A 12,590-nucleotide genomic window follows, 5' to 3' on the forward strand; every position below is an offset into this window, starting at 1 on the left:
GTCACCGCTGCCATATCAATCAGGGCCCTTTCATCAGCCGGAAACAGCAGCACCCAGCCGCCCCAACAAGTCTGGACGGGGGTTCCCTGCCCCTCCCCAGCCTGCCCCTCTGGCCCCCTCCTTCCCCAGCTGACAGTCACTCTTACCCTCCCCCGGATGTGGGGGACAGGCTGGGGCAAGCCAGGGACATACTCAGTTTCCCTTCCCTACTGCCCCTCCCTGGGGTGATACCCCCCTCCTCCCTGCCCTCCACCCTGTCTGCCCTAAGTCTCCAGGACCCAGCTGGGGCAGGGGGCTAGAGGGGTAGACAGGAGAGGCGTCCTCAGGAGGCTGTCTGGGGTCAGACCTGAACTCCTTGGGCAAGATGCTTTAACTAGAACCCTGGAGCAGCAAAGGTGGAGGGAACCGCAGAGCACAGAGTGGAGAAGGCACCAGCCCAGAGTCACACAGTGGCTAAGCCAGTACTAGAACCCAGAGTTTTGTTTTTTCGTTTTAAAAAAATTTTGGCCCTACTGCAGGGCATGTGGGCTCTTGGTTCCCTGACCAGGGACGGAACCCGTGTCCCTTGCAGTATAAGCACGGAGTGTCAACCACAGGACTGTCAGAGTAGTCCCTTAGAACACAGAGCTTTGGAAGCCCATTTTTCTCTCCCTTATCCTGCAGCCTCAGCTTCCCTGTCTGTGTATTGAGGGACCACCTGGAGGTCTCCTGACTCAGACATTGTGGGCCTTTCCTCTTCCTCTCCTTGTTTCTCCCTGTTGAGTCACCCTATCCCCCATTTGCTGATGAAGGTGGCTGGGGTGGGGTGAGGGATGGGGGCCGTTCCAGAAGATTCAGCCTCTGTTTTCGACAAAACCCTCTCTACTGACTACGAGACCAGAGGCTATTGCATGGGGAGTGTCTGGTTTGGGTGCTGGCCAGATTGGTTCTGCTGGGTTCGTGGCTCTGTGTCCTGCCCATTGTGCTGTCTAGTCTGGGGACTGACAGAGGCCTGATGGCTGATTACTGCCAGGACGTGATTGTCCAAGGCAAGCCCCAGAGGTGGGGAGGGTGTGTATGAATGTGGAGGTAACAACCTGGGCAGGACCTGTGGGGTTTGGGAGTCAGGATCCCAGAGGAGGTTGGGGGGGAAGACTGACCGAGCCAGTTCAGAACCTGGCGTCTGAGGATCCAGTTCTTCTGAGGGTCAGGACCTTGGCTGCTGGACTGTGCAGGGGTCACACAGGTCAGAGAAATGCTTCTCTTCTCCCTCTGACTTCTGCTTGCTCTGCTTGAACAAGTCAGAAGGCCTCACTAGGATGACAGCCAGTGTCTTCCCTTTTGGCCAGCATCACCAGACAAACTTGTGGGTGGATGGAGGCAGGGAGGTGGTGGGTGCCCTGCAGTGTGCTCTGGGACCCCCAGGCTCTTCTCCTGGCTCCACCCTCCTTCTGTGGGCCGCATGACTTTAGGTGAGTCACTGGGACTTGGCCTCTCCATGTGGACAAAGGGTCCCTGCCCTGCCCTCTCTCTACTGCAGGTGGATGTGGGAGTCTCCAGGAAAAAGATGGTGTGTCTCTGGGATAAGATGGTCCTTCAGCAGCTACCCATCCCTCACCCCATGGCCTGAGGCAGCTGCAGCCAAAAAAAAAAAAAAAAAGAACAACTGTATTGTCAACTCATCCTGAGTCAAAACACTCCATCTCCAGAATACATCTGACACAGCTTGGGGGCCCTGCCCTCGGGGAGCTTACTGTCAGAGCCAGTCAGCCCATACCTGAGGAGGACGGCGCAGGGGAGGGGGAGGAGGACCCTTCACAGCTGCAATCTAGATGCAGTGGCTGTTCAGGTTCGTCTGCCTTATGAAACCTACAAGTCCTTCCTGATGTCCCCAAAGGCAGCCACGTCCTCTGTCATCTCTCTCTGTCCCTCCTTCACTGCCTGGTGAATGTCCTCTGTCTTCCAGCAAGCTGGGAGCAGCTCGAGGCCCTTGGCCACCGCTGTCCTGAGGCCTAGCGCAGTGTCTGCACATCGGAGGTGCTTATTCCAGACAGGCAGGGAGTCTGGTGGAATCCACACCCCTCCAATCCTCCCCTCCACCTCCTCCACTGCTCTGTTCCCTGGACAAAGCCCCCTGGCCTGGGCCTGAATACTGCAGTGATGGGGACTATAACAAGGTCATGGGCAAGTGTGTTTTGGGAGGCATGTGGGGTCCAGGAGAAGAGAGGGAATGAGCAACACTGTTTCAACCAGACCCTGGGTGCGGGGGGGAAACTCAGAGGAGAGAGAGGCCCCCTGGAGTAGCTGACCCCTCTTCCCCACAGTCTTCCTAGCTTGAAGCTGAATGCCGCAGAGGTGAAGTGTCCTCAGACATAGTCATGCTGGAAAACTACCCTCTACATCCTTGCCAGCTCCCTGTCTGGCATGGGGGTTGAGGTCCCAGGACTCTCTGGGAAAAGAAAAAGGCCTGATTTTTGGGGACTTAGAAGATCTGAGAGAGGCCTTGTGGCCGAAAGGGGCGCAGTGAGTTACAGCAGGGGACTAAGGGGGTCTAAGCAGGAGCATGTGATTGGGGGGGCGGGGCAGAGAAGATCTTGGGCCTGAGTGGTGGGGGGGCCTTGGGTATTCTCTATCCTCACCCCTGCCTTTCACCAGGTAAAATTCAGGCTTCCCGGTTAAATTTGAATTTCAGAGTGCTTGGCTCCAGGATTCCCTTTGCCATAAAGAAGAGAGAAGAAATAGCAAATAATTTTTTAGTATATTGCATGGGACAGTGAATATCCTGTCTATTTGCTAAACCTGTGAGCCTACCCCCACAGCCACCATGGGGACACACATCTCCCCCAGGCTGCCTGGAAGTGGGCTTGGCTCAAGTTCGGGTGGACTGGTCACCCTGCTCCTAGCCAGCGTGGAAAGCCCTGGGATGTGCTGGCTCTGTGTCTGTGGCCGCAGGTACAGACAGCGACTGTGGTGAGCAGCAAGGCTGGGTGTGTGTGTGAAATGGAGGAGGGGATCTGAGCCATAGCAGAGCCAGAGACAAGAGAAAGTTTTTCTGTGGGTTCCTGTCTCGTCCCCTCCCCAGACTCACCACCACCCAGTGCCTGAGTCACTGGGGGAAGGGGCCGGGACAGACCAAATTTTTCCACTCAGCCCCCAGCCCTGTAACACAGCTCACCTGATCAGCCCCGCCCACCCAGAGGGAAATTCCAGTTCTAAATCCTGTCCGGAATTCTCTCTCTGGCCAGCCAACTCCGCACTGGGGGTTGGGGAGCCTCTGGGATCAGGAGACACCTCTGGGACTCCCTTCTGCATAAAGAAGAGAGAAGCTTGCTGAGGGCACAGCTGGGACAACTCTGGAGCTGGGCATGGGGACAGGAGGGCTGTGAAAACTGAGCCTGAGGCCAGGACAATATGTGTAAAGATTTCTCTTGGGGCTTCCCAAGTACAGTGAGCATCAATTTAGACTGTCCCCAGCCCCTCAGTGTGTGTTTGTGTGTGTGCGTGTGTGCATGCTCTTCTTACCCAACTGCTGGTGGCGGAGGGGCTGTAACTACACAGCTATTGCTGACATAAAGCCCATATTCTTCAGTCCAGTGTTGAAGGCCCTTTGTGTCTAGACCTCAAGGTATCTTTCCATGGTTATCCACCACTGCTCTCTTTGGTGCCCTGGGCTGTCATCCAGGTCCTCAAACTCAAGAGCCTGCAGGGGCCAGACAGGTAACTGGGGACAAGGGAAGTGGACCGGACTGGGCGGGGGGAGGTGTTCTACTCAGCTTCTCGATGGTTGTTGCATTTCTGGAATTTAAGACTACAAAGACCTCCTTCCTCCACCCCCAATTTCATTGTTTACCTTCTGGCTCTGGTGATGGACTGCACCTTTTTCAAGGACGCTGTGGAGGCCAGTGCAGGTGGGCCAGACAGAACATGTCTGAGGCTCGGATGTGGCCCACAGGTGCCAGTTTGCAATCTATTTGGTCGAATTGCACCGTTCGCCCTTTCTTGTATGGGTCCCTCCCACCCCTGCCTTAGCACCTTTGCTTAAGCTGTTCCTCTGGCCTAAAATGCCCCCTGCCATCTCTGGGTGTCCAAATTCTATCCATCCCTCAGAGTCCAGCTCACAGGCTCCCTCCCCCATGAAGCTTCTGTTACCCTTGCCTTGCACTTTCTCCATCCTCTGTACGTCTTTTATGAACCAAATCACTTCCTGTTTTATGTTAAGTTTATTTATAGTCCTGCTGAATCACCTGTAGAAGTCAGTTCTGTGGTCAGTTAGCCTCTGACTGTCTGGTACAGAACAGTAGTTCAATAAATAATTGTTGAATGAATGTCAAATGGACGAAGAGAGAAACCCAAACATCCTTTTGAGTCAGAATTGGGCTCAGACTGTGGTTCTGCTCATTTATTAGAACTGTGTGACTTAATGGCATGTTACTTTGTCTGAGCCTCGGTTTCATCATCTGTGAAATGGGTATATTAATAGTATCTATATCTGATGGTAGTATGAAGAATAAATATAGTAATGTGTAACAAGCACTGACACGGGTGCTGAACAAATCCAATAAATCTAAGCCATCATCATCATTACTATTATTGTTCTTATTATGTAGCTCAAATGCCACCTCCTCCATGAAGTCTTCCCTAGTCCTGCAGTTGGAATTAACCTCTCCCTCCATTGAGTTTCTACAGTATTTTGTTTGCCTCATGTTATAATTATTAGTCTGCATAACTGATTCCTCCATCAGGTTGTTACCTCTTGGAGGGCAGGTCCATGCCTCATTGATCTCTGTATTTCTCAGCCTTTCATACAGCAGTTACTGAGTATTTTCAAAAGCCAGCACTATGCTAGGGGGTTGAAGATATTTCTGGTGAAAGATGTGTCCCGTATAGCACCTGGCACTGTGCTTAGGTTAATATTCATGTTCGCAGGGTTCGCCCCTTCTTTTTGCTACTCAGTGTCTCCCAGCATCACTGTAGGGTGGGCTGAATTGGGGGAGGGGTGGGGGTCCAGCAGAGCCCAGGCTCAGCTGACCACAGAGGGGCAGCTCTCCCCACCGTGTGCTGGCAGAGCAGGGCTGAGCTGCCACTAAACAGTGAGCAGGTGGGCATGGGGTTGCCTGGTCTCCTTTCCTGCCTGGCGTCCTCCTCTGTGGTCAGGGCAGGGACCAGCTCTATGCCCCAGCCAAGCAGAGCTCCCCGACCTTTTGGGTCGGACCTCAGTTCCTGCATCCCTGCGTCCCCTGAGATGTTCCTCGTTAACCATTCAGTGACCTAAAGACAGACTCCTGCTGTGACTTTCAGCAACTTATTTGGCTTCTCTGAGTCTCAGTTTCTTCATAAGAGGAATTAGGTGATTTAATACCTTTCTAGGTCTCAGTATTAGTGTGGGTTGGTTGCAGTAGGCTGGTGGGTGTGAGCACTGGGCACCAGGTTGACTAGCCTTTGGCCCTTTCTGGGTCTGAGGCTCCCAGGCTGTAAGAAAAGCTGATCTTACTGGTCTCTAAGCTCCTCCCATCCCTAAGAGCCTTTGAGATTCTTTCCCGGGATCCCAGTCCCTGTAAGTGGGCCTTGGCTTCTCCATTCCCGGAGCGTGGGGCAATCTGTCCCTGAGAAATGGGGTCTTGATGCACTCAGGTCCCAGGGATCCCAGCTCCAGTTCCCCAGGCTTCAGTCTTGGTACCCAGGTACTCAGTGTCTGCCCAAAACCCCACTCGCTCCCCTTTCACCATCTCCCCTTGCACATGTGGCTGAGGCAGTGGTCACAGTCGGGTCCCTGTGCCCCTAACACCCCCACCCTTTTGCCAGAGGTCATTTACTGTGTCCACAGCCCACAGGCAGGAGGCACAGAGAGAGGGAAGGAGCCTCTGAAATCCACCTGCAAGGGAGCATGGTAGAAGACAGGCAGGAGGCGTGGGCTTTGTCCTTAAGCCCCAGCTGTGAGTGGGGATTCTGGGCATGTGTGGCTCTGGCTGCAGAGTCCTGGCGGGCCATGGACAGGAGGGGTGGCCATGATTTGGCCTCCCCTGTGCACCCCAGCGGGGTCCATCAGTGAGCCTCCAAAAGCAGGGGTGTGGGGAGGAGGTGCTGAAAGAGGGGGATTGGGAAGCCCAGCACAGAACCCTGGGCTCCCCTCCCCCACCCAGGCCAGGATGAAAGCCCCTCTCCCTAACCCCGGCAGTCCCTGGTCCTCATTAAAAATCTAATCCTCCAGCCCTGCTGCAGATTCAGAGGCCTCCATCCCCATCTCCATCTGCAGATTCAGAGGTCTGAAGGGAAGGGGACAAACAGTGATTTCTCTTCCCTTCACCCACCCCCACCAACCAGGCTGGGCTTGGGCACCTGACCCAGTGGTCAGTGGGCATCTGAGGGCCACCAGCATCCCAGGGATGGAGCTTCTGGGAAGTGGAGGACAGAAAAGACGGGCATCTGAGGGGAGGAGTCCTGGGAAGAGAGGGAAAGAGGAGGCACTGCTCTGACCAAGTGGGAGAGTCCCTGGCAAGGGATACTTCTCCCTTCCCCTCGCCCCTTGCCTCCCGGAGATCCCCCACTGTGGAAAGCCTGGAGAGCGGGCGTGGGCACCCAGTCAGCACCTTTGCTGGTGTAGAGCCAGGTTGGGGTCCCCGGGGCCTCAGTTTCCTTAGCTCTCCAACAGGGCTGGTCCCTTCTTCTCTTGCTTTTCCTCCGATCCGGCCTCAGGGCAGAGGGGAAGGCCAAGGAACACACTTTGGCAGGTAAGCAGAGCAAGGGCTGGAGGAGGCCAGGGCCAGCCTTTGCAATTGGCTCCTGGTTTGGATGGCCTAGTGCCGGCCTGTGTGGTTTCCAACGGCCCAGAGCTTCCTGGAGATGTGTGGGGCAATCTTGTTCCTTCCCTTTCACCTCCATTCCTTCAGGGATCTGCTGAGATCAGCTTCCCGGGGCTCTTCTTTCTATGCTGCCTAAAAAGGACTTGGTTGGGAGGTTCAGGATTCTTTGTGCCCACTCATCACGCTCTCCCCCGCCATGTCTGAGGGGGCTCCTGAGCTGGGGGTGCTGGACTGAGGGCTGCTGGGAGCTCTGGGGAGAGAAGTCAGCCTGTCCTCAGGCAGCCCCCAGGTTGATGAGTGGAGACGAAACCCCAGAAAGCAGATTTGGAAACCGAGAGACAAGCGCTGATTCTCATTCACTATTGACTGAAAAGGGCAGGTGGTCAGTTATGTAGACCATGGACGTAATCAACTATATTTCACCAAAAGCAAGACAAACAAATTACGCACAGTTAAGAAGAAAAGAACACTGCTAATTAAACTCTGACACAGTGCCTTCTTGTTATTGATTGCAGGGCACATCCTGATTTCAGAGATGTTAAAATGTGAAAAATGTGTGTCAGAGAACCAAAAGAAATTTAAAAACATTTCTCTTGGACGCACATTTTTTTCCTGCATCTAGTTATGTTTACTTGCAAGGGTTGTTCTGAGGTTTACGAGGTCAGACACATAAAGCAACTAAATGATCACTAAATGTTAATTATTATTGCTGTTATATGTACTCAAATTTTATATGTACATGGAAATCCTTTTTGCTAATCTTGTATTGTTGTAGAGGCTGATGTCTCTGAGTAGAGGAGCCAGGAGAGTTGACGAGGCTGCCTGGGGGAGACACTAACCCATAGGTGGACTTTGCAGTGTATTTATATAATCTCCACTGAGGCACTAGAAGGGTCACTTGCCAGTCTCTCAGAAAAGCGCCACCCCTGACTCATTACCCCTATCAATCAATCAGTGAATCAATGCCTTCATTAAGACATTTATTGAGCACCTGCGCAATGACTGTCAGGCTGCTAAGTCCCTCTCCTCCAGCAGCCCCCAGGAGGCCGGCCTGGCCCCTGCCTCTTAGAAGCATCCAGGCCTCAGTTATTCGAACTGGCACATCAAAGGCGGATTGGCCCTGATCCGTCATCAGGGGCTTTTTTTCCATGGATCAGCCCAGCTCCGCCCCTTCTCTAACCCGAAGAGGGTGGGGTGGGGGAATCTTCATTTCCCAGGCACTTCTGGGCCTTTGTAAAGGCTCTTCTCTCTGCCAGGACAGCCTCAGCCCTATTCTGTGTAAAGCCTCACTCTTTCTCCTTTGTCACAAAGAGGTTTGTTTCAAGCCCCTTCTCTGGGAAGCCTTCTCTGTGAATGCCTGACCCCTGGCTCAGCTTCCTTGCCCTGTTTCTTACTAGACTCAGGACAAAGTCTGTACTCTGCGAATTGAACCCTCCTGGGGTCCCGGCTTCTCTTTTGCTTTTATTTCCCAGCTCAGGTGGTTCGATGCCAGCTGTGCAAAGGCAGGGCACCTACTGCCCAAGTTCTCATCTCCCAAACCCATGCGGGTGCTCACTGGCTCATTCAGCCCACTGGGCTATGACAGCCTCCCCTGCCACCCTCTATGTGTTTCCCACATCCTCAATTCCAGTCTCTTCCCATGCCCAGCATCTGATTGGAGCAACCCCCTTGAGCAGGAATGGCTGTGTGATGAGCTCTTGCAGGGGGACCCTTGTCTACCCCCAGCCACAGAACACTGGCTAAGCTCTGTCCCCACCCACTCCCCGGCCCTTGGTTGTTTATCATGCAAGTGTGGACCCCAGGGGCTGAGGCCTTTCCCACACCCAGGACTGAGCTGTCCCGTCCCCAGCTTTCCAAGAACGAACTCTGTAGAGTGCACACGTTGTGAAATGATCCTGCTGGGCCCTCGGAGGGATGAGGCCATTTATGGGCTGAGTGGGCTGCTGCTGGCTGCCAAGGGTCAGGCCTGGGACCTGCATGTGCCGGGAGCCAGGACTCAGGCCATGCAGCCTATGGGGTGGGGGGGCCCGCCTCCTCTCTGCCTGCATCTTTTAGGAGCTGGGAAGCAAGCCTCCAGGCAGCCATCCTGGGCTTTTCTCCCCCACCAGGGCTTCACCACAGGAGAAGACGGAGGGAAGGAAATAGACCTTCCAGGCTGAGGGGCAAGACCGGAAATATAATCTGTGGATCCAGTGAAAAGGAAAACACAGCTCCTTTGTTAGACATCAGAGCACTGAGCTGAGCAGGAGGGTCCGACACACATCCTGCTGGAGGTGCCCTTGGGGTCCTGGGGCCGAGCCCCACCTCATGCTGAGGAGGTGTCCGTGGCCTGAGAGGGGCAGAGCCTTGGCCGCTGGTCCCTGGAATGGAGCCTGGGACCCTGCTCCGTGTCCAAAGCCCGTTCTCAGGACCTCGGAAAGTCTCCTCTGTGTCCTGGGCCCTCCCACTGCTCTTGTCGTTCTTGCTTGTTTCTGAGCCTCCGGAAATGTTTTCTGTCCCCTAGAATCTCTTCCTCTAGAAAGCCATCCTTTCCTATTTGGACCAGTTTTTACCTGCTGATCTTTTCTGAGCTTCTTACCCTTCCCAAAAATGCTCACTCACAGAGCTTTGCCCTTGAACTTCCGAGTCTTTATTTGTTTGTTGGTATATGTTACCGCGAGCACAGCCTCCTCCCTAGAGTCTTTGCGGGGAGTCTCCCTCATCAAACTCTGGGCTTCCTGAGGACAAGCATGGCCTCCCTTCAGACTGGGGGGCTCCCTGGAGTTGGAAGCCTCTCCTGGGGCTTTTCTCAGGCTTGCTTCTGCACCACGGAGGCTCTCCAGACATTGCCCGCAAGAGGGGACCATGCCCCACGAGATGCCCTGATGTGTGTGCCTCGCGGGGGGTCTTCCTTCTCATCCTCCACCACCTTCGCTGTCCTTCCCTGACCACAGGCAGCAGATTCTGTGAGTGGGGCTGGGGGGTGGTAGATGGAGTCGGGGTGAAGGGGGGACTCCTCCCTCCACTCTCCTCCTAGCAGGGCCCCAGAGGACAGCAGGCCGTACAACGTCCTTCCTGTGGCCTCCTGCTTGGGTGTGCGGGAGGAGGGCTGGGCTTGAGTTGGGGTCAGTGTCGGGAGCAGCTGCTCAGCTGAGGCCGGTCATTGGAGGCAGGGTTTGTGGCATTCGGCCGCAGGAGAAGGGAGGGAATGTGAGGAATATCCTGACTCAGCACTCGCCCCCCTTTGTCCGCCTCCCCCCACCCCAACCCCCAGCCCGGGACAGGCGTTGGGGGAGGACTGATTTGATTGCTGAGAACGTGCAGATGGTGGAGGCCTATGTTCCCCTCCCACCCTCATTCCCGTTCTGAGTCCCTCTGAGCTGTGTTTGGAGAGGTGACTGGGGACAGAGTGAAGTCAGGAACACTGCCGCCCCCCCCAAAGATACTGGGGAGGCGAGGAGGGCAGCTGAGGGAGGGGGATGTGGAGAGGGGTGCCTTTTGACATTGTCATTGCTGTGAATATCAGTAACATGCCAAGGAATGTCCCATACATGGAGAGGTTTACTCCTCTGTGGGGACAAGCTGGGGGACAGGATGAGGGGAGGGCTTGGCTAGGGAGTAATGGGGGGGAGGGGTATTAAGAGTGAGCAGACAGTGGCCAGAGCCTGGGGGGCCAGCCAAGTGGGAGATGGAAGCCGCTTTAGTGGATTCTAGATCTTTCCATAACTTGACTATAGGCTTCATTAAGGCAGGGACCATCTCATAACATCTTCTAATCATCTGACAACCCCTCTGCAGGGCTGGACGCATAGTAGGCATTCTGCCCAAGCTTCATCTTGATCATGCTTACATGATTTTTAAAGTGGTCTCATAAGATCGGGTCCCCCAAATTAAACTCACACCCATAATCCTGGCTATTTACATTTCTCCCTGTGCCTTCCAGTGTCTTTATAGGTAAAAACTTACGTAAGGCTGACTTATGTAAACTCAGCCTGAGTCAAGCTTTTCCAGCAGCCTTGGCAAGAGAGCGCTGGCTGATGGGGTGTAAACGCATGTGTCACGCTCTCTGCTCCTTCGTTCTGAAATAACCCTTGTTCACAGGCAAGGGGAGCTGTGACACCCTCACTGGGCAGGTTTCCGTCCTCCCCTGTGTTTACATTGCTGTCAGGCAGATACCTGCTTCGTTTATCTCCTGACTTGACGGGATTCTGACTTATGTAAAAATGGACTTATGTAAGATTTGCCAGAACGGATGGAATACTAATGTGATTGGGGATTGCATGTGTTGGCTGACTTTGTGTGCAGATCCCCAGCCATCTTGAGCTGGAAAACCCAAATTTAACAGCAAAGAAACCTTCAAAACACCCCAGAACTCTCAAGGACAGTTGTTGTAAGATGGGAATCCGTCATTTGAGGAAATCTTTGAAGGCAACAATCTATGATAAAGTTAGGAACAATTTGAAATGAAATCGCCTATCATTAATCTCCATAGTGGGCTTCCCTAGTAGCTCAGCAGTAAAGAATCTGTCTGCCAATGCAGGACACGTGGGTTTGATCCCTGGGTCAGGAAGATCCCTTGGGGAAGGAAACGGCAACCCATTCCAGTATTCTTGCCTGGGACATGGACCTAGGAGCCTAGCAGGCTACAATCCATGGGGTTGACACGACTTCGCGACTAAACCACAGCCACCGTCTCCGTAGTATCTACACAAGTTGGAAAGAACAATAGCAAATGTATTCAGGAATCGTATTCACTTCACTAAGTGAGCGGAGATGTTCATTGCAGTGTTACTATTTAAAGTGAAAGAACTAGGATCCACTGGGGGACTTGTCTATAATCTGGGTAGATGATGCCACTATTTCACTGCACTGTGCAGAACAGTGGGGGCAGTGTGGGTGAAAAATGGGAAGGGAAGACATTAGAATATTAGAATATTTGCTTGTGAAAATCCAGTGGTCTTTGACAGGAAGAGAGGGAAGGGTGGGTGGCAGGAAGGAGCCACACTGATGGTCTCATATCTAGGTGCTGGAATTCCATGCTGAGAGCAAATAAGTTAGTGTCTGGCCCTGAGATCTGCATGAGGGTGGTGGGGAGAGGAGGCAGGCAGCATGCAGACTCCCATGGGCGATGCTAAGCAGAAGTTTCTTATCCTTAGAGAGGAGAATGCTTCTCTGGGTGCGATGTGAGAGAGAACTGGGAGGTTCTGCCCTTGTGCGAGTTGAGATCCTTCTTACAGTGGTTTCTGACGCATCCTTTCTTTGTTTCTCTCCAGTTTGATTGCTCACTGAGCCCAGGGCAGCTGAACCTAGATCTTCAAACTGCAGTTCCAGGGACCCTAATTCCCAACCCCCAAATCTGGACCTGAGGTCTGACAAGTCCCAGAAGAGCTGTGGGGATTATGAAGCAGGAGATACAATAATCAGGACCTCCAGGAAACCAGAGCCTGAGCGGAGAAGCTGGGGGCCCACTCTCACCTCCTCTCCTCACTGTGCCCTCCTGCCTCCCCCGCCTCGGGGAGCAGAGAGCCATCAGCCCAAGGCGTCCCTGGGTCTCTGTAGCATCCTCCAGCCGGGTGCTTCTCCCAGAGCAACGTGCTGAGAAAGCACTTGTGAGGATGGGGGCAGGGGTGGGGGCAGAGGTCAGGGTGCTTTTTAATTTCTCGTTAGCAATGACAGCTGTAGAACTCAAGCAATTAAGGAGGAAGACTCCTCCAGGATGCCAGAGGCCACCCCACCCCCCAAGCTGCGCACATCTTCCTCCCTTCCTCCTTTTCCATTACACCCCTCATCCTCCCCGGTCCCTCATCCTCCTGGGTCACCCTCACCCACCCC

Source organism: Moschus berezovskii, chromosome 23 (assembly GCF_049115385.1).
Source record: "Moschus berezovskii isolate FMDL1 chromosome 23, NW_MosBer_1.0, whole genome shotgun sequence".
Classification (NCBI taxonomy): domain Eukaryota; kingdom Metazoa; phylum Chordata; class Mammalia; order Artiodactyla; family Moschidae; genus Moschus; species Moschus berezovskii.